The 26049-nt window shown below is 45.8% G+C and overlaps 1 protein-coding gene across 10 annotated transcripts in view; it reads left to right on the top strand.

Annotated features, from left to right (window-relative positions):
- Positions 1-26049, top strand: part of FAN1 (FANCD2 and FANCI associated nuclease 1) — a 131033-nt gene that overhangs the window by 6566 nt on the left and 98418 nt on the right. For 3 of the 10 annotated variants that reach the window (XM_085845624.1, XM_085845628.1, XM_085845629.1), the window contains exon 3: positions 25284-25408. The exons of 6 other annotated variants lie outside the window; for them this stretch is intronic. The gene's annotated coding sequence lies outside the window, so the exon portion shown is untranslated. Of the gene's footprint in view, positions 1-25265; positions 25409-26049 lie in introns of all 10 variants that reach the window. One more of the 10 variants, XM_085845625.1, reaches the window with a different exon arrangement.

Raw genomic sequence — 26049 nt, forward strand, 5'->3', positions numbered from 1 at the left:
TATGCAGCTTGTGGCTGCTGGTTGCATCATTTTGTGGTGGTGTAGCTGTGCCGCTGATGCATTGCCTTTTGTTACCAGCATGCCGGTACTCATATCACCGACCTTAGAAGGATGACAAGCTGAGTCAACCAACCTTATGTTATTTCAATGCCATGACGGGTTTGAACTGAAGACCCTAAGATTTTAAGCTGGCCACCCTAACCACAAAGGGCATAGTAGCTCCTTGTAAGCCAACGGCCATCCATTTCTAGTGCCCAACTGTGTCTGCGGACGTCGTTCTGCAGTTGTGTTGCTTTTTATTAGGAGGTTGGTGGCAGGATTTTCACTCTGGCCACCATAAAACATTTCACTCCACAAAACCCACAAATGCAAAGAAAACTGAAAACCCACTCCGTGTGAGTACCTCCTGTGCTGCTGCCCTTCACAGGGTAGCTCACCAGATGATGGGATTGGGGCAAAGCCTTCAGGACCCCCATTCCTTGATCATAGACGTTAAAGTACAGGGTAAACCTCCTGGGACAGATTGCGGTGTGTGTGGCGGAGTGGTGCTGAGTTGTTGTCCACCAGAGACGGTGGTCTCCTTGGGTTAACCTGAGGTGGTCATTTTGGGTGGATGCCTGGAATGTGCTATCCCTAAGAGAGGATGATCACCCGTCTCTGTTAGCATCTGAGCTCAAACGTTTGAACATCGGTATTGCAGCACTCTCTGAGGTGCGGAGACCGGATTGTGGCGAGATCAAGTTGGGTGATTCCACCTATTATTGGTCTGGTTGCTCCAATGGTTAACATGCCCAAGGAGTTGCTGTAGCTGTGTCCAATAAGTTGACTCCAATGTTAGTTGAGGTAACACCGGTTAACGAGTGTATTATGAGACTAAGGATTCATCACTCCTTGGGTGTCGTTTCCCTGGTCTCTGTATATTCTCTGACTGAGGTGAGTGATCTCACCGTGAAGGACGCATTCTATGCCACGCTCGAGTCTGTGGTTGATCTGTGCCCCAGGCGAGATACACTTCTAGTCTTGGATAGACCATTCGTGATGGACCATTTTCCAATCCATTGGTGAAAACCAGCCCTGCTCGGCTGGTTTCAATGCATCGACTGGAACTGATAGGGATGGTTATGAGACATGTGTTGGTCCCCATGGGTCTGGAACTGTGACCAGAATAGCACTAAGTTCCTTGACTTTGCAAGAAGTCATAGACTTAGGGTGGCTGGTTCATGGTTTCAGTGCCCACAGGCTCATTGCTGGACTTGGTATTCCAACGCTGGTGGTGTGGCAAAAGAGATTCTGGGCTATCGCTGGTCAGACTTTGTGTCCAAAGGAGAGGGAAGAACAAAACAGTGGGGAACAGAGACAGGATATCTGTGGAAGGGAGAGAGATGGGACGGGGTGCACAGGGCAAACCAGATAGACATGACCGGGACTTTCAGGACCTTACACGACAGGGAACTTTCAGAAAGGACAGCAGAGAATTTGAAGGAGGTGGGTTTGGGGTGGATTAATGGGGGTAGAAAAGATCATGGCTTTGGATGGGGGAAGATACAAGGTGGTGGTGAACAACTGTTTTGAAGACCTGGAGGGAAGAGTGGGATTGAAGAGAGTATGGGAATTTGTTCCAAAGGTGGGAAAAAATGAGGAATGAAAGAGTGCAGTTGAGCAGTGATTCGTAATTTTGGTAGTTTTACCAGAAAGGGGTGCTGGCAGATCTTGGGCGCCCTGTGGAAATATGGGGGGGACATATCGCAGACAGAGCAGTGTGGGGGGGGGGGGCAAGACCAGAGAGGAGATGGTAGAAGACAGAAAGGTCACCGACCTGCCTGCGGTTTGAGAGTGCGAGGCTCAAAGAATCAGCTTCACTGCGGGAGATACCAATGATCCTAAATGCCCTGGTTTCCACAGCGTGAAGCCGAGAAAGGTAAGAGGCGGAGCACAAGGCCAGAGGGGAGAGCAGTACTCCATCAGGCTATGGATGAAAGCTTTGTATGTGGTCAGGAGCTTAGGCAGGCTGAGGAAGGACTTTGGATGCCAGTTTGGAAATGTGGCTTTCCCAGGAAAGATCATGGTAGATAGTGAGAGCCAGAACCTTGAATGAAAGGACTTCTTCAAGAGGATTGTTGAGAAAGTAGATGGTGGGGGGGGGGGGGGGTCCGGACGGTCCTTTTGGAGAGATCGAGTGAGTGAGATTTGTCAGGATTGAAAGACATGTTCCATGTGTTGGACCAGCTTGTAATTTTTATCCACATCTACAGAGAGTGAAGAGGCTGCTGCTTGCCGGTCTGAGGGATGACAGATGGTACGGCAGAGGGTGGAGTCATCAGCAAAGAGATGAAGAGGATTTTGCAGAGAGCTGGAGCATCAGACCTGGCTTCACAAATAGATAACACTGAACAACAAAATTTTTTTACTGGAGATGTGTAAAGTGATTTAGACTAATTTGGGTACGCTGATTTCAAAAATCATAACCGTTTTGCTATATCAGGTCAGGATTTTCAGTAACAGAAATATTCCCATTGCCTAGAAGTCAGGATTTCAATGAAATTTACAAAAATTCATTTATTCATTTATTTCATCATGAATGCTTCAAAATTATAGAAATTACAGAAAAACTCCACTAGAATGTAATTAAAAATGCTTTAGGCATTTGGCTTTGCGTTTGTGCTGCTCTGTGTCAGTTTCACGATGCAGGAACCAGCAGAAATCGCCCATCATGTTCGGGTTGTGCCGCCCTTGGTAACGCGTCTCCATGAGTGAAATCTCTTGGTGGAATCGCTCACCGTGCTCGTCCGAGACTGCTCCCAAGTTGTCAGGGAAGAAGTTCAGGTGCTGGTGTAGGAAATGGATTTTCAGGGACATCCTGGAGCCAAGTTTCCTGAAGGACTCCAGCAGCTGCTGCACTATTTCTTCATAGTTGTCCGCGCGCTCGTTCCCCAAGAAGTTGTCCGTCACAGCTTTGAAGCTCCTCCACGCTGCCAGCTCTTTGAGGTTTAGAGTTGTCGGAAAAGTTTCGTCCTTCATAATCTGTCGGATTTGCGGTCCAACAAAGACACCAGCCTTGATCTTGGCCTCCGACAAGGTGTTGCCAAACTTTTCCTTGAGGTATAAAAACCCACGCCCATTCAGATCCATTGCCCGTACAAAACTTTTCATCAAGCCGAGCTTTATGTGGAGTGGTGGAAGGAAAACCTTGGCTGGGTCGACAAGGGCGACATGCTTCACGTTGTGTCGACCACGTACATGCTCTTTTTGCTCTTCCCAATCTTTCTTCGTCCAGTGATTCTTGTCGTCTCTGCTATCCCAGAGACAAAGGAAGCACATGTATTTCGTGCAGCCTGAATGCAGCCCGAACAACAGCACCACCACTTTCAAGTCTCCGCAGATGTGCCAGTTGAAGTCATTGTACTTGATGGAATCAAGCAGCTGCCGCATAGTCTCATAGGTCTCTGTCATGCCGAACGCGTGAGCCAGTGGGACTGATGGTTTCTCGTTGCCATTGTGGAGCAAAACAGCCTTCAAGCTGTTCTTCCCCGAGTCGATGAAGAGGCGCCAGTCTGCAGGATCGTGATCACACCCAAGTTCTTTCAACAGACCGTTGATGTCACTGCAGAATGTCATCGTGTCTTCCATCTCAAAGAACTCAGCCATGTCTCTGTGACGTGCTCTGAACAAGGATATCTTGGTGTTAGGTTCAAGTAGATTCCACTGCTGCAGCCTTGATCCAAGCAGCTCTGCCTTCGCCTTTGACAGCGAGAGATCTCTTACAAGATCATTTAAGTCTCCCTGGTTCAGAAGGTGTGATTCTTGAGTGTCGGGTTCAAAAGGTTCATCATCACCATCCTCTTCACCACTGCTTACAGCTATGTTCTGATCAGCTGGAGGTGTTGGAACGGGGTTCTCGTCATCATGAGGCACAGGTTTACGAGCAGAGACGCAGTCAGCGTACTTGATGTGACCTTTATTCTTCTTGTTGAAGCCGGCGATGCTTGTGCAGCAGAAATAACAATCATCATGATGATTCTGCGGCTCACGCCATATCATGGGCACCGCAAATGGCATGCTCGTGCGCTTGCCCACCAACCACTGAGTCAAGGTTGTGTGACAGCTTGTGCAGCAGATGTGTGGTGCCCAGCTCTGTTCTTGGTCCCCCACCTTACACCCGAAGTAGTGAAAGTAGGCGGCCTTCATTTTCACTGCTGTAGATATACTTCGCTGTTGATCTTTTTTGGTATACCGACCACAGACATAACAGAAGTTGTCAGGATGATTGGTACAGGAACGCCTACTCATCTTTATCTGAAAGAAAGAAATATAACACAAGTTAACAACAATTGTACGAAATAGACATGTTAAAGACATATGTAAATTTCATTGAAATCCTGACTTCTAGGCAATGGGAATATTTCTGTTCCTGAAAATCCTGACGTGATACAGCAAAACGGTTATGATTTTTGAAATCAGCGTACCCAAATTAGTCTTAATCACTTTACACATCTCCAGTAAAAAAAAATTTTTGAAATTTGTTGTTCAGTGTAATCGTACTATTGATTTGCAATTGCTCACTGGCTTTGACACCAACAAATTTTTATGACAGACCATAGACAACAAAAAGCTACATACTATACGTCGAACAAGCAGTTTCAAACGGAGCACTTCACTGCCATTAGAGTATTTAAATTACATCAGATGTGGCAATAAATGTGAAATGTTGCTCTTGGCTTGCCGGCTCGATGACAGAACAAGCCATTTGCATTTTTGCTACCTTTATCCTGAGCCCGTTTAGAATCTCGTGTGGACACGTGCAACAGGCTTGTGATAATAAGTAAACAAAGTATGGTGGGGGCATGGTAAATTGAGGAAAGGACAGAGTTGAAAAGAGAGGTGAAGATAAGTTAAGAAAGAGGAGGACAGGGAAAATAATTGGGAGATCTAATTATGACGAGGAGAGTTGAGTGAAACATGTAGGACAGGGTTAAAGGTTACACCATTTTGTGTACCTTCTTGTTTTGTATGCAGCACATGGCCCTGTGTTGCATTGTTTGCTGGGGGCGGCGTCACTGTGCTGCTGATGCAGTGCCCCCTGAAGGTCGGCCAGGTTGTCAAGATAATTATCTCCATGAAGTCCTGGAGGGAAGAGATTTTAAAGATTTTTTTTGGCTTTGTCATTTAGCCCAAACCAAGAGTTTCATGTGCACTGCATGGTGGGACAAACTGGTGGCACTCTGTACCTGTGGAAGAAATGGGAAACCATCTAGTCTAAGAAGAAGAAGAAGAAGAAGAAGAAGAAGAAGAAGAAGAAGAAGAAGAAGAAGAAGAAGAAGAAGAAGTTCATCCTGGCTGTTTTTATCATTGATACATGTCTGGCAAAAATCCGTAAACAGTTGGAAGGTCAAAGCAACATAAAGTTTGTATTCATTGATTTTTGAGAAGGCTTACGGCCAGGTGCCTCAGAATGAAGTCTGAAGATGTGCAAGAGTTTGTGGGAGTTCCCGAGAAGTATGTACGACTATTACAGAACATGTTAAAGGAGTGCCAGACAAGAGTAAGAAGCAGTTTGGGAGAGAGAGAGAGAGAGAGTTTTGAAGTTAAAGTTTAATTTCACCAAGGATTGGCACTGAGCTCCTTCCTCTTCATGATTGTCATGGATGTTCCATCGAAGCAAGTGAAACAGGAAGTTCCATTGACAATGGTGTTTGGAGATGGCATTGAGCTTTGTGGTCCGAATGATGATGATAATATGACGGAGTATCTTGAGAAATGTAGAAAAGTGCTGAAAGATCAGGCTATACAGATCAGTAGACCGAAGAGTCATGGGGGGTGGGGGGCATCCATATATATATATATATATATATATATATATATATATATATATATATATATATATATATATATATATATATATATATATATATATATATATATATATATAGTCAGTTTGAGCCTAGTGAAGAGGATCAGGCTGAAAGTGTAAAGATTATGCGTGATGATCTGGAGAATGTGAGTAGCTTCAAGTATGTGGGCTCATTGGTGACCGAAGATGGCAATATTGAAATGGAAATTTATGTAACAGATTTGTTCTGGTTGAAATAACTGGAGGAAGTGCAGTGCAGTGAAGTGTTGAGTGATAAGAAAATACCGCTGAAACTGAAAGGAAGAATATATAAGACAGTTGTAAGACCGGCATTGTTATATAGTGTGGAAACTTGGTCAACATCAAAAAAAGAGGAACAGAACCTGGATGCAAATGATATGTGGATACAGAGATGGATGTGTGGAGTGACAAGGCAGGACAAGATGAGGAAACAGCATATTAGGGGGTCAGTGAAGATTGTGGAAGCATCGAGGAAAGTAGCTGTGGGTCGGGGGGGGGGGGGAGAGAGTGAGTGAGTGAGTGAGTGAGTGAGTGATAGAGATAGAGATAGAGATGTGTATATATAGATAGATAGATATATATATATATATATATATATATATATATATATATATATATATATATATATATATATATATATATATATATATATATATATATATATATATATATATATAGTTGTGGGCTGGCGGGGTCAGGTGAGACGACCACGAGCTTTGTCAATTCCCACCAGACTCCACGAAATTGTAGGCCGTCGCTCACGGATAATTCCGTGACTCGGCAGGTCGCTTAACCGACCGTGGGTGCCAATACCTCAACCGCGTGCCGTAGGGTCCTCCTGTCTAGAATCAAGTTACCTAATTAACCACGCGGTTTCGACTACCGGAGAACCACGCCCTCGGTACGCCTTGCCCGAACCGGATCACTATTAACTACTGACCACCTTTCCGGATCTGATGCAGTCGAGCGGCACTGCCAAGGACGTCCTGGCTCGAAGGAACGGATGATCGGGAATAAAGACCCGGCTAAACTCAGATTCGAACCATGCTGGACCAATGGAGGAAAAGACAAAGACGAGCTGGGAACATTTCTACAATTATTTATTTACAATAAGCGGGGAAAAGCATGTGGCACAATAAAAAGGTTTATTCAGTATATAATGCAGGGGAAAGATGAGAGAGGTGTGGTGCGGAAATTTTACAAGCAACTTACAAAAGCGGACACAGTGCAGACTTGACGCGAGATTAGTAAAAGCAACAATTATAACAATGAAGATCGTATACAGGCTTATCTAACGGACAGACGCCAACACACTCAGACACACACTCAGACAAAATTAACCCAATGAAAGGCAAAGGACTTTTCCAGCCAGGGAGGGAGTTGAGGTTGCAGTTTTTGGTACCTGAGCGTTTCGGGGGAAGGGATGCTCCACGGAGCGACACCCGACAAAAGCTATGCAGTTCGGTCCACAGCCGCATGTGTGGTTATCGTGTCTGCAGCAGGAGCTTTACTGGAGGAGAGCAGAGTCCAAAATGGCGAGAGTTGAGCAGGAGCAGGACCAGACAAGAGGTTTGGTCGAGGTCGTGTCGGTGGGGACCAGTAGGCTGGCCGTCGAGGTGAGACGTAAGCAGAGCCAAGCAGCCGGAACACCTTCGCAACTCCTTCAACCTTCCAATTAAACTCAATACCTTCACATCCAACAACTCTGACCGACTTCTTCTTTTCCATCCACCCCAACTTTGCCCCAACTCTGAGGATTGCTCCATACTTTATAGATCACGGAGCTCGGGGAGGAGCCATGGCGAAACCGACGTCATCGTCCGATCCGAGCATCCCGATTGGACCGGGCCTTCATGTGGTCCACCTTTCTGGGCAGGGTTCGGCCAGACACTAGTTTGGCCCGCCCACGCCGCGCGTGTCTGGGTTTGGGAAGGTGGATGCCGATGCTGCTTCTGGAGCGAATGTCGGGATTTTGCCTCTGAAAACTAGTTGCTGGATAGACGGTGGTACGCTGTGGCCAGTGAAACGAGGGTAGCAAACGAGACGATTTCACCTCAGAAAATAAATGGAGGTAATAAAATAAAAGGGGAAGAATGATCTCATAACCGAACTACAGCCCATCGAAACGCACCCCCATGTCTTCCCACGACACAAAGAAGGGGTCTAACTACATGTATATTAATGGAATAACTGACTCAGGACAACTGCAACGGTTCCAAGAACCGTAACAATATATGTGTGTGTATATATGTATATATATATATATATATATATATATATTATATATATATATATATATATATATATATATATATATATATATATATATATATATACATACACACATTTACAGATTATAGTTTATATATATATATATATATATATATATATATATATATATATATATATTGAGATTATATATATTATAGATATGTATATATATATATATATATATATATATATATATATATATATATATATATATATATATATATATATATACACATATACATATATAGATTATAGATGATAGATTATAGATTATAGATATATGTGTATGTATATTTATATATTTATATTTATTATAGTTTATAGCCTGGTGTTGGCGCAGTGGTTAGGGCAGCGGCTTGGGATCCAAAAGGTCCTGAGTTCAAGCCCCGTTGGGCCACTGAATTAATACACCAGGGGGTTGACTCAGTCTGTCATCCTTCCGAGGTCGGCAAAATGAGTACCAGTATATTGGGCCGGTGTATACCCCAGTTAAAATAGGTGTACCATATCCCTGTGTCGTAAGAGGCGACCAGGGTTGCGTCAGGAAGGGCATCCGGTGTAAAACATGTGCCAAATCACTATGTGGATCATACGGATGATCCGCTGTGGCGACCCCTAACGGGAGCAGCCGAAAGAAGAAGAAGAAGATATAGATTACAGTATATATATATATATATATATATATATATATATATATATACATATATATATATATATATATATATATATATATATATATATATATATATATATATATATATATATATATATATATATATATATATTGTTGCGGATTTCGCGCCCGCCGGCGTGCGACGGCCACGTAACTCGAATCGCGGCACGTCGCCCACCGGACGGACAATCCAGTCGTGACCCTCTCGGACTAACGCCGGGAACCAGTCACGGGTGGACCTTTCGGTCTCACCGCGATCGAGCCAATCAGCCCCCGCGTGGGATAGGGTTGCTCGCCAAATTCGACCTACCTAAGTACCCACGCGGAGGGTAGACCGGGCGATCGCACCTCGCCGCAGGTCGACTTCGGACACGGGCCACTTAAGCGACCCGTTCCGTACTATCAGAATAACCGAGCGGTGTTATCGTCGACCTCGACGGTTCGATTAATTATCGGGCGTATTCAGCCCACTACCAACCCTTTACGTGAAGCAAGATGGGGATTCAATGGAGGAAAAGACGAAGCGAAGCGGGAGAACAGTTCAACAATAAAGCACATTTATTCTCGGCACACGGGAAGCACACAAATACAATTCCACCAAATGCACACAAAAAAAAGAAAACACAATTCCATTTACACAAAAAGCAAATGTAAAAGCGAAAACAATGCAGAGCTAATACCGACTACCGAGCACACGGCAACACTTATACAATTCTACTTCACAGACGGCGCCGACAACACATACCCAAAACCAAGGAAAAGAAATACCCTCAAGAATGAGGCAGGCCTGAGGCCGAGACCGGGTCGCGCCTACCCGTCTGGTGATGAGACGCGGAGCGGCGATGGCGCCCCAACCCGCGGGCCTCGTGGACGGTGTCTGGTAGGGGGTGGGAACGGGGCCCCCTTGGTCGCACTATCTCAGCGCGGGGGGAAACAGGAGGGGGTTGCTGATGCTCGGGGTATAGAGGATCTTTATTACCCCTGGTGTGCGTCTCCACCTCGGCCAGGACGCGCTGCCGGCCTCCCTCGGGCGTGCAGCTCCTGGCACCGACGCGAGCACCCCCTCGTCCGACTCTCTTCAGCTTCTCCAGCCACTGCAGGCCTCGGGCTCCAGACTTCCACACTCGTCCCCTCCGTTCCGACTCCTTCTCGTTCTCGTTCTCCTTTTCGTTCACTGACGAACACCGTCCTTTTATCCCCCCCGTAGCTTCGCCTTTGACCCCCTCCCTTTGACCTTTCACCTCGCTCCCCATTGGCCCGAGAAAAAGTGGGCGTGAAGGCTTTTTGATCCACAAATTTGCATATATCGATCGTTCTGGAGGCGGGGCCAAATCGCCCCTCGCTCACCGATTGGACGGCAAAAAGTGGGCGTGTGTCGTTTTTGATCCGTTTTTGAAGCACAAAATCCGTGATTTTGTACAAGCTGTTCAACGTGCGACCTGCACGAGTCCAACACCGGTACCCACAGCGGGGCAAGAACGGTGGCGATGCTACGGTTGCGAGGTGTGACGTGAAGGTCGTGGCGGTTGTGGTGAAGCGGTGGTTGGGGTCGGTGGTTGATGTTGTGGTTGTGATCATGGCGGTTGGTCCAAAATAAAGATAGTAAAAGAAAAACGGCTATCCTGAAGAGTCGCAGCTCGCATAAATGACATGTATTCCCACTAGACAACGGGTTTGGGCCTAACTACACATATACTTGCCGAGATACCTCACCTAAGGGACCTGAATGGTGGTTTGCGAATCTGGTAACCACAACAATATATATATATATATATATATATATATATATATATATATATTCTAGATATGTATATATTATAGATATGTATATATGTTTATAGATTATAGTTTATATATATTTAGATTATATATTATAGATATGTTTATATTATAGATATGTATATATATATATATATATATATATATATATATATATATAGATTTTAATATATATATATATATATATATATATATATATATATATATATATATATATTTATAGATTATAGTTTATATATATTTAGATTATATATGTTATAGATATGTATATATATATATATATATTTAGATTATAGATGATAGATTATAGATATATGTGAATATATACACTCATGCGCCGCTTAACGACGTTCCGGGCAACGATGGATCGCATGTACGACGGATCTGCCAGCTCTGAAAAAAAAAAAAAAAAATGAAAAAAAAATGTCGTTGAAAAATTCCTATCGCCGAGTGATGTAGCCGACGTAGCGCTGCCAGTCGTATAAAAATAGCACATACAATTATGTACGCTGTACAGTACTTAATACTTCATAATGATAATAAACGACAGTGTGGCCCTGTTATAATGCGATCGTTGATGTCCATAAAATGTCATCGCGCAAAAACAGGATCGTGCTAAATCGGGATTCAAGGAAATCGGCTTTCAAACTGAACCAATGTTTCCACGTTTACCTTCTCGCAAGTAAATTACCTTTGAATTGAAGAATTCCGCGAATAAATCGTTGTTACAGTCGAAATTAAAACAAATATTTCTTTTTGGTGAAGCTTTTCATGTTGTTAAAACAATCGCACTGTTCCGAAAATATATATCACAATTGACAGGAGCTCGTTTCTTCATTTATAAATAATAACATCGATGCAATGATTACGTATTAATAAAATCCAAACGCTATTTATTCATCTTTCTACAATCGATGCGAGAGGAGATTGTGAGCTCCTGCTAACAACACCGATGGCCGTCATGAACAGCACAAAGGTAAATGTAACGTGTCTTCCGTCTCTCTTGGAGGCGTGTTACAATTGCCGACAGTATTCAGTGCAGTAACATGCTGTACAGGTTTGTATCCGAGGAGCAATAGGCTATATCATATAGCCTTAGGTGTGTAGTTTTGTGTAAGTACGATGTTCGAAAACGAAAACGAAAAAAAAAATCATGTTCACACAACGACGACGTCGCTTAACGACGCGTTTCTCAGAACGTAACCCCGTCGTTAAGTGGCGCATGACTGTATATGTATATATATATATATATATATATATATATATATATATATATATATATATATATATATATATATATATATATATATTATATTTTATATATATATATATGTTTTATATATATATATATATATATATATATATATATATATATATATATATATATATATATATATATATAAACTCAATACCTTCACATCCAACAACTCTGACCGACTTCTTCTTTTCCATCCACCCCAACTTTGCCCCAACTCTGAGGATTGCTCCATACTTTATAGATCACGGAGCTCGGGGAGGAGCCATGGCGAAACCGACGTCATCGTCCGATCCGAGCATCCCGATTGGACCGGGCCTTCATGTGGTCCACCTTTCTGGGCAGGGTTCGGCCAGACACTAGTTTGGCCCGCCCACGCCGCGCGTGTCTGGGTTTGGGAAGGTGGATGCCGATGCTGCTTCTGGAGCGAATGTCGGGATTTTGCCTCTGAAAACTAGTTGCTGGATAGACTGTGGTACGCTGTGGCCAGTGAAACGAGGGTAGCAAACGAGACGATTTCACCTCAGAAAATAAATGGAGGTAATAAAATAAAAGGGGAAGAATGATCTCATAACCGAACTACAGCCCATCGAAACGCACCCCCATGTCTTCCCACTACACAAAGAAGGGATCTAACTACACGTATATTAATGGAATAACTGACTCAGGACAACTGCAACGGTTCCAAGAACCGTAACAATATATGTGTGTGTGTATATATATATATATATATATATATATATATATATATATATATATATATATATATATATATATATATATATATATATATATATATATATATATATATACACACATTTACAGATTATAGTTTATTTATATATATTGAGATTATATATATTATAGACATGTATATATATATATATATATATATATATATATATATATATATATATATATATATATATATACATATACATATATATATATATACATATATATATGCACATATACATATATAGATTATAGATGATAGATTATAGATTATAGATATATGTGTATGTATATTTATATATTTATATTTATTATAGTTTATAGCCTGGTGTTGGCGCAGTGGTTAGGGCAGCGGCTTGGGATCCAAAAGGTCCTGAGTTCACGCCCCGTTGGGCCACTGAATTAATACACCAGGGGGTTGACTCAGCCTGTCATCCTTCCGAGGTCGGCAAAATGAGTACCAGTATACTGGGCCGGTGTATACCCCGGTTAAAATAGGTGTACCATATCCCTGTGTCGTAAGAGGCGACCAGGGTTGTGTCAGGAAGGGCATCCGGTGTAAAACATGTGCCAAATCACTATGTGGATCATACGGATGATCCGCTGTGGCGACCCCTAACGGGAGCAGCCGAAAGAAGAAGAAGAAGATATAGATTATAGTATATATATATATATATATATATATATATATATATATATATATATATTCTAGATATGTATATATTCTAGATATGCATATATGTTTATAGATTATAGTTTATATATATTTAGATTATATATTATAGATATGTATATATTGTTGTGGTTACCAAATTCGCAAACCACCATTCAGGTCCCTTAGGTGAGATATCTCGGTAAGTACATGTGTAGTTAGGCCCAAACCCGTTGTCTAGTGGGAATACATGTCATTTATGCGTGCTGCGACTCTTCAGGATAGCCGTTTTTCTTTTACTATCTTTAATTTGGACCAACCACCACCAACCACATCAACAACCGCCACGACTTTCACGTCACACCTCGCAACCGTCGCATCGCCACCGTTCTTGCGCCGCTTGTGGGTACCGGTGTTGGACTCGTGCAGGGCGCGCGCCGAACAGCGTGTACAAAATCACGGATTTTGTGCTTCAAAAACGGATCAAAAACGACACACGCCCACTTTTTGCCGTCCAATCGGTGAGCGAGGGGCGAATTGGCCCCGCCCCCAGGGCGTTGGAGGGCGATCGATATATGCAAATTTATGGATCAAAAAGCATTCACGCCCACTTTTTCTCGGGCCAATGGGGAGCGAGGTGAAAGGTCGAAGGGAGGGGGTCAAAGATGAGAGGGCGAAGCCACGGGGCTGATATAAGCGACCGTGTTCGTCAGTCCAGTGAGTAGTAGAGTCGAGAGGAAGGAACAGAGAGTTAAGACTTCGCGGGCGGTGGAGTTTGCAAGAAGGAGCTGGTCGTCGTGTGCGTTGGAGTCGGAGCGGAGGGGACGGAGCTGTGGAGAGGCGGCGAGGGCAGACGAGGGGGTGCTCGCGTCGTGCAGGGAGCTGCACCCCAGGGAGGCCGACAGCGCGACCTGGCCGAGGTGGAGACGCTCGTCGCGGGACTCGAGCCAGAGTAGGAATCCTCTATACCCCGAGCATCAGCAACCCCCTCCTGTTTCCCCCCGCGCTGAGATAGTGCGACCAAGGGGGCCCCTTTCCCACCCCCTACCAGACACTGCCCGCGAGGCCCGCGGAGTTGAGGCACCATCGCCGCTCCGCGTCTCATCACGAGACGGGTAGGCCCGACCCGGTCTCGGCCTCAGGCCCGCCTCATCCTTGAGGGTTCTCTATTCTTTTCCTTGGTTTTGGGTATGTGTTGTCGGCGCCGTCTGTGAAGTAAAATTGTATAAGTGTTGCCGTGTGCTCGCGTAATCGGTAGTAGATCTGCATTGTCGCATTTGCTTTTTGTGTAAATTGCATTGTGTTTTTCTTTTCTGTGTGCTTTTGGTGGAATTGAATATGTGTGCTTTCCGTTCATTGCGAATAAATGTGCTTTGTGTTGAACTGTTTCCCGCTTCGCTTCGTCATTTCTTTGATTGAATCCTCATCTTGCTTCACGTAAAGGGTTGGTAGTGGGCTGAATACGCCCGATAATTAATCGAACCGTCGAGGTCGACGAATAACACCGCTCGGTTATCCCGATAGTACGGAACGGGTCGCTTAAGTGGCCCGTGTCCGAAGTCGACCTGCGGCGAGGTGCGATCGCCCGGTCTACCCTCCGTGTGGGTACTTAGGTAGGTCGAATTTGGCGAGCAACCCTATCCCACGCGGGGGCTGATTGGCTCGATCGCGGTGAGACCGAAAGGTCCACCCGTGACTGGTTCCCGGCGTTAGTCCGAGAGGGTCACGACTGGATTGTCCGTCCGGTGGGCGACGTGCCGCGATTCGAGTTACGTGGCCGTCAGCACGCCGGCGGGCGCGAATCCGCAACAATATTATAGATATGTATATATATATATATATATATATATATATATATATATATATATATATATATAGATTTTAATATATATATGTATATATATATATATATTTATAGATTATAGTTTATATATATTTAGATTATATATGTTATAGATATGTATATATATATATTTAGATTATAGATGATAGATTATAGATATATGTGAATATATACAGTCATGCGCCGCTTAACGACGTTCCGGGCAACGATGGATCGCATGTACGACGGATCTGCCAGCTCTGAAAAAAAAAAAAAAAAATGAAAAAAAAATGTCGTTGAAAAATTCCTATCGCCGAGTGATGTAGCCGACGTAGCGCTGCCAGTCGTATAAAAATAGCACATACAATTATGTACACTGTACAGTACATAATACTTCATAATGATAATAAACGACAGTGTGGCCCTGTTATAATGCGATCGTTGATGTCCATAAAATGTCATCGCGCAAAAACAGGATCGTGCTAAATCGGGATTCAAGGAAATCGGCTTTCAAACTGAACCAATGTTTCCACGTTTACCTTCTCGCAAGTAAATTACCTTTGAATTGAAGAATTCCGCGAATAAATCGTTGTTACAGTCGAAATTAAAACAAATATTTCTTTTTGGTGAAGCTTTTCATGTTGTTAAAACAATCGCACTGTTCCGAAAATATATATCACAATTGACAGGAGCTCGTTTCTTCATTTATAAATTATAACATCGATGCAATGATTAAGTATTTATAAAATCCAAACGCTATTTATTCATCTTTCTATAATCGATGCGAGAGGAGATTGTGAGCTCCTGCTAACAACACCGATGGCCGTCATGAACAGCACAAAGGTAAATGTAACGTGTCTTCCGTCTCTCTTGGAGGCGTGTTACAATTGCCGACAGTATTCAGTGCAGTAACATGCTGTACAGGTTTGTATCCGAGGAGCAATAGGCTATATCATATAGCCTTAGGTGTGTAGTTTTGTGTAAGTACGATGTTCGAAAACGAAAACGAAAAAAAAAATCATGTTTGCACAACGACGACGTCGCTTAACGACGCGTTTCTCAGAACGTAACCCCGTCGTTAAGTGGCGCATGACTGTATATGTATATATATATATATATATATATATATATATATATATATATATATATATATATATATATATATATATATATATATATATATAAACTCAATACCTTCACATCCAACAACTCTGACCGACTTCTTCTTTTCCATCCACCCCAACTTTGCCCCAACTCTGAGGATTGCTCCATACTTTATAGATCACGGAGCTCGGGGTTAGGGTTTATATATGACTGTATATGTATATATATATATATATATATATATATATATATATATATATATATATATATATATATATTATAGTTTATATATATATATATATATTATAGTTTATATATATATATATATATATATATATATATATATATATATATACATATATATATATTTAGATTATATATTTAGATTATATATTTAGATTATATATTATCGATATGTATATATTATCGATATGTATATATATATATATATATATATATATATATATATATATATATTTATATATATATATATATATATATATATTGTTACGGTTGTGCAAATTCACAGATCACCATTCAGGTTCCCCGAAGATCAGTTATGTCGATAAGTGTGTGTCCAGATTAGATTTACCCACCGATGTATAACGGGAATTATTCGTGTGCCGAGCTTTGAACCTTTGAGGTAGTGTTATTCTTTCCTATCTTTATTTTAAACAACATCTCCTCACCACCTTCGCCACAACCGCCAACATCTCCTCACCAGCATCTCCACGGCGCCGCCATCTTTTCTCCACAACCGCCAACATCTCCTCAAACAACATCTCCACAGGCGAACACGATGGCATCCTCGCAGCGGCAGGGTGATTTCAAACACGGCCATGTATGACTTGCAAAATGGATCAAAATGACGAAAGGGGTGGAGCCAGCCGGGGGTGAAGGGTCAAAGGTGAGGGAGTGCGCCCCTCCCCTCGGGGCTATAAAAGGGCGCGTTTCGACGCCGAGAGCTCTTTTTTGTCGGAGTTGGTCGGTGGAGGCAGTCAAGTTGGAGTCAGCAGCAAAGTCGCCAGCCGGAGAGAAGTCGCCAGCCAGCGACATAACGGTCCGGGCGATCGAGCCCCGAGTCGGTTGAGCGATGCTGAGGAGTGAGCGGGCTCTAAAAGAGCATCAACTCGAAAAGAGCAAGGCCTGTTCACTCCTCTGAAGCGTCGTCAGCCAGGCCCGATCGACCAGGCCACGGTGCTCGGCCCGGACCAACCAAGCCGCCATTACCACAGCTGCCGCTTTGACCACAAGGACATACGGAGGGTCCCCGACAAAAAGACCATTGAGTCGCCTCAAGGGCGACGAAGGTAACCTGCACGGCCTTGCGGAGCTCCTTCGGTCATCCCAGCTCCGAGGAACATTAAAGGCTTACAAGCCCCGTTCTCTTCTTTCTTTTCTGGGGTTTTTGCATGAAAGTCTGTGGTGCCTTGTCCTTAAGTAGTGATCTGACTAAGTGAATGTAGATAATAAATAGATATCGGCTGTAGGTCTTTTTGCTCGTGTCTTGTCCCCCATCCCCCCATTCATTGCATATGTGCATTTTAGAGTGTACGCGGTTCAGTGGGACGCAAGAAGCACGCGGGCCACCATCTACTCCACTTTATTGCGCGACCAGAAGCACATTCCTGCCACCCCTAGCGGGCGAGGCATGATATACGAAAACCCAATCACGTGACACAGCACACTCCTCCCCTCGTAAAATGACCCGTCACACGATGAACGGACAATCACAACATGACCATCTGAAACCCATCAACACTCATAATCCTCCAAGTACCGCGGCCGCAACCTGACCCGCCTCGGACGGGCAGCGCCACCAGACAGCCCAGGCTCAGACGCCTCCCGGCTTGGTTGAGGTGACACCCTCGCCGGACTCGCACTTTCCGCAACACCAGCCACCCCCGACCGCCCAGCCTGCTCGACGTCCCCGGGTAGGACGGCATCAGGCGAAGACCCCCTTGGCGTCGGCCCAACCAGCCCCGGCGACACAACGTCAGGTGCCGGCGATACTACCGGTGGGGGTCCCGCATCATTCGGCCCGGGGAGGTGTGGGGGGGGGGTGACGCTGAACAGCGATCATGCATTTGGTCCACGTGCCGCTTCCACACATCCCCACCATCAGTCCGCACCATGCAATTCGCCGGCCCCAGCACCACAGAGACCACCGCCGGCACCCATTTGGAACCGTGGAAATAATCGCGTACCATTACCCGCTGACCCACCTCGAAGCTGCGCAGCCGCGTCGGACGCGACATTGCCCCACTCCCCGACCCTCCAGGTCGCAGCAAATCCAGCCTGGACCGCAAAGCCCGTCCATAGAGACGAATGGCAGGCGAATCACCCGTGACAGGATGAACTGCGTTCCTGTAATGGAGCAAAAAGACATCGACCACCGTCTGCACAGGTGCAACACCCCCCCTGCGCAAAGCCCGCTTCAACATCTTGACAAACGACTCAGCTTGGCCATTCGTCTCAGGATGATACGGTGCGGACCTTAGATGTCGAATACCAATCTGGCGCATAAACTCATCAAATACACCCGCGATGAACTGCGGACCATTATCAGAGACCAGGATCTCCGGCAACCCTTTATTAGCAAAGATCGTCCGCAGTTTCTCTACTATAATGTTTGCTGATGTATGCTGCATTACTACAACCTCCGGCCATTTAGAGAATGCATCGATCACAATCAAAAACATTTTGCCATTAACCGGTCCCGCAAAATCTACATGGACCCTCTGCCAAGCTCGGTCTGGCACAGGCCAGAGACCCGAAGCTCGACGCGGGTTATCAGCATCTGTCTGGCACGTGGCGCAACGCTTAACCAACTGCTCAATGTCTTTGTCCAACCCCGGCCACCACAACAGGCTACGAGCAAGACTCTTGGTCTTCACGATGCCAAGGTGACTGACATGCAGCTCATCTAAACACCGCTGCCTGAACTTCGGTGGAATCACGGTCCTCATCCCCCACATTACGCACTGTTGGACCAACGACAGCTTCGCTGCGCGTGACGTGAAAGGTTGAAATGCCGGTGTCGAAGGCAGATCGCTCCAATTCCCCGTAGAAATCGCCTGGACGACACGGGCAAGCACCGGATCACTTGCCGATTCCCCCGCGACCTGCCTGGCCGTGACCGGCCCGCTTTGGACCTGGCCCAGCGCGAACACATCGACCCAGTCGCTCAACTCAGACGCAGCTGGACCCTCCGCACACGGCAAGCGTGAGAGCCTGTCGCAGTTAGCATGCTTCTCGGTGCTTCGGAACTGAATATCATAATCGTAAGCACCCAGAAACAGACACCACCGGTGTATTCGCGCGGCTGCTACCACCGGCACCCCGCGTTCGGGTCTCAGGATGAATTGAAGCGGTTTGTGATCCGTCTGCAAAGTGAAATGCCGCCCCAGCAGGAATTGATGAAACCTCCGCACACCCCAGACGAGGCTGAGAGCCTCACGCTCAATCTGGGCATATCCGCGCTCTGCTGCGGACAGGGTCCGGGATGCAAAACAAACAGGCCGCTCAGAACCCTAGTCCATCCTGTGGGAGAGCACTGCCCTGATGCCATATGCAGAGCTGTCGCATGCCAATAGGAGCAGACGCGCAGGCTCGTAGTGCACGAGGACCGTATCCTCTGTGAGCAGCCGCTTGACGCGGTCGAACGACGCCTGGTGTGCAGGCCCCCAAGCCCAGCGCTCGTCCTTCTTGAGCAACCGCGTTAACGGCGCAAGTTGTGAGCTGAGCCCGCGCACAAACCTTTGGTAATACTGGGCCATACCAATGAACGAGCGCAGCTGCGTCTTGTCGCGAGGCGGTGGCATGTGTTGAATCGCTTCCACCTTCTGAGGACCTTTCAACAGCCCCTCCGGCGTGATGATGTGCCCGAGGTATTCCAAGCGCTGCTTGAAGAACGCGCACTTGTCCCTGTTCAAGCGCAGGCCGCACGCTTCTAGCTTTGTCAGCACTCGGGCAATGTTCGCAAGATACTCGTGCGCCGTTTTCCCCGCAATGAGCACATCGTCCAGGTAGGTCTGAGCGGGCAGGCCAATGCAAACCTGATCCATGGCTTTCTGCCACAAAGCTGGGGCCGAAGCAATCCCAAAACAGAGTCGGGTATATCGATAGAGTCCTTGACACGTGTTGATTGTCAAAAGCTCGCTACTCCCGGGATCCATCGGCAGGTGAAAATATGCATCACGCAGGTCTAGCTTCGTGAAGTATTGACTCCCCGCCAATCGCGCATATATTTCATCGATTGACGGCAATGGATATTGCTCCACGCTGAGCCCCGGGTTAACCGTGGATTTGAAGTGCCCGCACAATCGGACGTCTCCATTCCGTTTCAGCACCGTGACAACCGGGGTGGCCCAATCCGAGCACGACACCCGTTCGATCACTCCACAGGCCTCCAGCCTATCCAGTTCACCCTTGACCTTGTCCCGCAGGGCATACGGCACCGGACGCGGTTTACAAAACCGAGGAACCACCCCCTCCTTCAAGAAGAGTTTTGCCTCCATGCCCTTGAGTTTCCCAAGGTCGTCGCTAAACAACCCTTGATGTCTTTGAAGAATCTCCTCCAACTGATCCTCCCACTGGCTTGGCACGGGTTGCACAAGGTGAACTGCGGCCCAGTCTAGCCTGATGGGGGCCATCCAATCTCGGCCGAGGAGAGACGGCCCGCTCCCCCGCACGACGTACACCCGAAGCGTGGCGACCTGGCCTTGGTACCGCACAGACACGTTTGCCATCCCGACTGGCGTTATCTTCTCGCGGGTGTACGTGAACAGCGTGAGGTTTGACCTGATAAGCTTCAAGCCGTTGAGTCTACGCGCGGTCTGTTCGCCGATCGGCGAACGTGATCGTGATCGGCGTTTCGTTCACTTCGACTTCCACCGTCATCGGGCGCGCCGTCGCCGGGCCAATTGAAAACAGGCTCAACAACGGCCGCTGGTTCCACCCCAAGTCGCCTCGCACATCGCCGTCCACGACCTTAACGGTGGCCGTCGCCCCACGGCACACACGCGCCAAATGACCCACCTTGTGACAATTCAAACACACGTTGCCTTTACACGGGCATGCACGGCGCAGGTGTCGACCTCCACATCCCAAGCATGTCCGCGGGGTCACCCCGCCGCACGCGCGGCCGCGTGGCGACGTCCGACCCGCATCGAAGGTCGTGCGCGCGTCCTGGGGTGCTCGCGACCCCGCGTGGCCGGTGATGGCTCGAACATCCCCGCGAGTCTGCTCGACCGCCGTAGCCGTGCTGACCGCCGAGTCAAATGTAATGGCTTCATCCTTCAGCCGTAAAACCGCTGAAACCATCTTCGCATCTCGTAAACCAGCAATAAAACGATCTCTGAGCCGAGCTGGCCGCTCCCCCGCCGTGAACTTGCAGGCCACGGAAGAACGCTTAATCCGCGCCACGAACTCAGCGACGCGTTCCTCTGCCCCTTTCGAGAGGCGATCGAACTGGAATCGAGCGAGCTGCAATGACTTCTCCGGCGCCATGTGTGCTTTCATTTTCTCCACAATGTCCCGAAACGCCAGCCCGTCATCACGGGGCCTGTTTGGTGCCACTAAATCACCCAGCAGCCGATAATGCTCCGGCGAAAGCGAAGCGAGCAAGATCGACTTCTGCTTGCTCTCGTCGACCACATCGTTCGCGTGGAAATAGCATTCCAATTGCTCCGAAAACAATTCGAAGTCGTCCCCGTCGAAAACGGGCATAAGTCCGTATTCAACCATCCTCGTCGCCAACTAGAGTGTACGCGGTGCAGTGGGACGCAAGAAGCACGCGGGCCACCATCTACTCCGCTTTATTGCGCGACCAGAAGCACACTCCTGCCACCCATAGCGGGCGAGGCATGATATACGAAAACCCAATCACGTGACACAGCACACATTTGAAATAAATGTCCCCATTGTTGAAATGTCACCTGCTCGTTGCGTCCTTTCCTGCCAATGACTGCCATAATTGCGTTCGGAATAAATAGCTGGCTGATTAAGAGCCGATAAAACGTACATTTGGTCCGACGGGGCTTGGCGATATAAAACCGCTCGGCAATCGCAAACGAAACGAGCTGCTTAAAGCAGCTCGTTTTCGTGCAGGCTCCGTTGAGGTGTAAATCCCCGGCATTTCTGTCTGCGCGAATAATTAGGTACATCGACAATTTGGCGATCAACCCTGTATTGCGCAGACAGAGAGTTGGCTGATTTATGGTGTGGTTAACAACACCCGTAGCTGGCTTTCGGCATTGATCCGAAAAGCTGCGACTCGATTGTTCGTTCGGTGGGCGCGCACGGCCGCAATTTAGCTAAAGGCGGTCGCCCGCACGCCGAACGGGCTAAAATCCACAACAATATTATAGATTATATATATATATATATATTTATATATATATATATATATACACATTATAGATTATATATAGCTATAGATATATTATTGATTAGAGATATATATATATATTTCGATTATACATAATAGATTATAGATATATATATATATATATATATATATATATATATATATATATATATATTTATTTATTTATAGATTTAGATGATAGAGTTTAGGTATATATATATATATATATGTTTATATGTATATACTAGCAGGGATACCCATGCTCCGCACAGGAATCCCGTGGATGACAGCGGGTCTGAAGGAGTATATGTCACAGTTGTTTGTAAAATTGTAGAGGCTGCCACCATTATTATTTTTTTTCATCACCACTATAATATTATATTTTCCCCGCCATGTTTTATATGCAGAAGACTTGAGTTTAAAAAATGTTAAGATTTATTGCCGCATCAGATAAAAAACCATAATGCCTCAACAATGTGAGGCTGGTTTCATGTCATCATTTGTGACTTAATTAATTCTCATTCTCCAGCAAATTCCGTTGGTCCCATGTCAATCAGCTGAACTTGAAAAATTAACTTTACGCAATCAGGTGATGACGTCATAATTCAGAAACCGGGAAGTCGGAAGTCATTGTCTTCAATTGACTGTAGCATTATTTTTTCATTCTATTGCAAATGGCGTTGGCCCCATGTCAATCGGCTGAACTTGAAAAATTAACATTATGAAATCAGGTGATGACGTCATAATTCGGAAACCGGAAGTCGGAAGTACAATTCTTTTACATCAGGACACTCCCGGGTACATGTTCTGTCAGCATGTGAAGTTTGGTGAGGATCAGTCCAGTACTTTTCGCGTGTATAGTTCACAGAGAAACACACACACAGACACACAGACAGACACACTTTCAACTTAATGTATTGTTACAGGCCGGGGGTCAGCTGCCAACCGACCGCTCTGGACGGAGCCGCAAGTCGAGTCGGCCCGACCGATCGCCCGGAATATAGATCGCCGCCCGGATAACTCCGAGCGACGGGTCCTTGTACAAGAACCGAAATACGACAATCGGCAGATCACGTGGGGTAGGGTCGATTGCCAATCTTCAATGTACCTAAATACCCACGTGATCCAACTACCAGGGTATTCCACCCTCGACGGATCTCGTACGGAATAAACCGCCGAGGCGAGCTTGTCCGTGCGCAAATCCGAGCGGCGTAATCGCCGAGAACCGTCAGTCCAAATGTCCCCCTATTACGGCAAACCAACGGCTAACTCCCAGCACACGAAATGTTCAGTCAATGAGGGAATGGATGAAATGAGCAGGTTTACATTTACACAAGGACATTTATTATAATGAAACACGTATGCAATTAAATAAGGCAAAACACGTATGCAATTATACCGGCAACAAAAGTACGACAAAAGAACTACAACCGTCTATAAGCAATTATTAATGTACAGTCACTGACAGTTTTACTTACGGGACTAGGCGCCACAACATTCATTCGAAAGAAAAGCAGGAAAAAGACCCCATCAAAGGCAATGGGGTCAGACTGGACCTCTTTGGTCTTTATGGCGTGGAACTTGGCAGACTGAACGAGTCCCACGAGACCGTTGCAGGTTACCTGCACCCTCGTGGTGTCTGACTTGGGCGACCCGCGACGTCCCGTCCCCACAGCAGCGAGCGTAGCCGCGGTCGAGCTCGGGCCTTCCATGTGGCAGGCAAGCTCTCTCCGGCTCTCTCCACACGAACGCGCTTGGGCGACCCACGATGCTCCTTCCCCATGGCAGCTAGCGTAGCCGCGGTCGAGCTCGGGCCTTCCGTGTGGCAGGCAAGCTCTCTCCGGCTCTCTCCACACGAACGCGCGGCTTGCGTGACACAGCAGGCAAGGCTGCGCCTCCAGCTCGCGTCTCCTTCGCGACGCCCGGACTTCCACGCAGCTCCTTGGCTTCTGGCTTCCTCCCGACTCCCCCAACTGCCGAAGCAAAAAGCTTACTCCTCCCACGGGACTCAGCACACGAACTCTGCCACGGGACTCCCAGGAACTCAGCCCGACCACGGGACTCCCACGGGATTCTTTACGAACTCTTCTTGAACAAAGAAAAGATGTCCTCTTTATCCTTTGCATCCCCTCCCCCGCACCCGGCGTGACTCATGCCCTCGTGATCCATCCCCCGCTCAACCACGGGTGGGAGGGAGTTGTTGACGTCATGGGATGGCAGGGTTCTTCTTCCTCTTTGCAGAAGAGGGGGAGGGACGTCTCCATTGTTTCGTTCCCTAACTATTAAATCGATCCGCAGCGCATCTAATCGATCTCTGAACATTTAAACAATGGAAGGTGAGCTATCTCGGGAACATGCACTTTTCGACATAGCTGACAAAGGGAACCTGTATGTTGTGTGCAATTGAATTTCAAATTCGTAACAATATATATATATATATATATATATATATATATATATATATATATATATATATATATATATATATAAATATATATGCAATAAAATGCAAATTAATTATTTTAAAATCATACAATGTGATTTTCAGGATTTTTGTTTTAGATTCCATCTTTCACAGTTGAAGTGTACCTATGATAAAAAAATTACAGACCTCTACGTGCATTGTAAGTGGGAAAACCTGCAAAATCGGCAGTGTATCAAATACTTGTTCTCCCCACTGTATATATATATATATATATGAAAAATGAGAATGAATGTATTGAGATTTTTAAAAGTTGTGGGATTGTTCGCAGAATGAGTGATTGACAGGAGGAGATGGAGAAGGGTGATCAACCATCATTGTGGTGACCGCATGTCCTGAAGCTCACCTGGATCAGGAGCAACAGTCACTCCAACCCCCTACAAACCCCCATACACTGTGATTTTTATTTTTCATTCCGTGAACAAACTTTGTTACAGCACGGGTGATGAAGGTTGTGTTCAAGTTTCATTGAAATCGTGTTTGTAGTTTCAGAAAAGAGAGCAAATACCTATTCTTTTGGGGGTGGGGGGGTTTGACCCTCCCCCCACCCCATAGATCCCCTCGATGAGCACAGATTTTGATGCGGTCAATACACCTTCGTTTGGCATCAGATATGAAGTTTGTGGCCAAGTTTTATCAAAATCGTGTTTGGTTCAAGTGATGACGACTGAAGTGTTTATGGACTGACTGACTCACTCACTCACCGACGGACACTGCTTGATCACATAAGCTCACCTGACTAAAGTCCAGGTGAGCGAAAAATGGGAAAAGCCAAAAGAGAAAGAAGAAGAAGAAACAGTTGGTCCATTTTGATTGGTTTTAAGCAATGCCTATCGAAGTCTTTCAGTCAATGATTGTTTGGGTATAGTTAATAATTCTTGTTATCATTATTTTGAAATAGTTAATGCCCGTTATCATGGCTGGTTGTAATGTTTGACTTGGGTGAAGTGCGTCAGGTTGCTGATGTTTGAGTTTGGTCGGGGAGTTTAACTTACATTTGTACTTTATAAGAAAACTATTCCTTTTGCCTTTTTTAA

This window comes from Eptatretus burgeri, chromosome 11 (assembly GCF_056783735.1).
Source record: "Eptatretus burgeri isolate ZD-2024b chromosome 11, Ebu_testis_v1, whole genome shotgun sequence".
Lineage (NCBI taxonomy): Eukaryota > Metazoa > Chordata > Myxini > Myxiniformes > Myxinidae > Eptatretus > Eptatretus burgeri.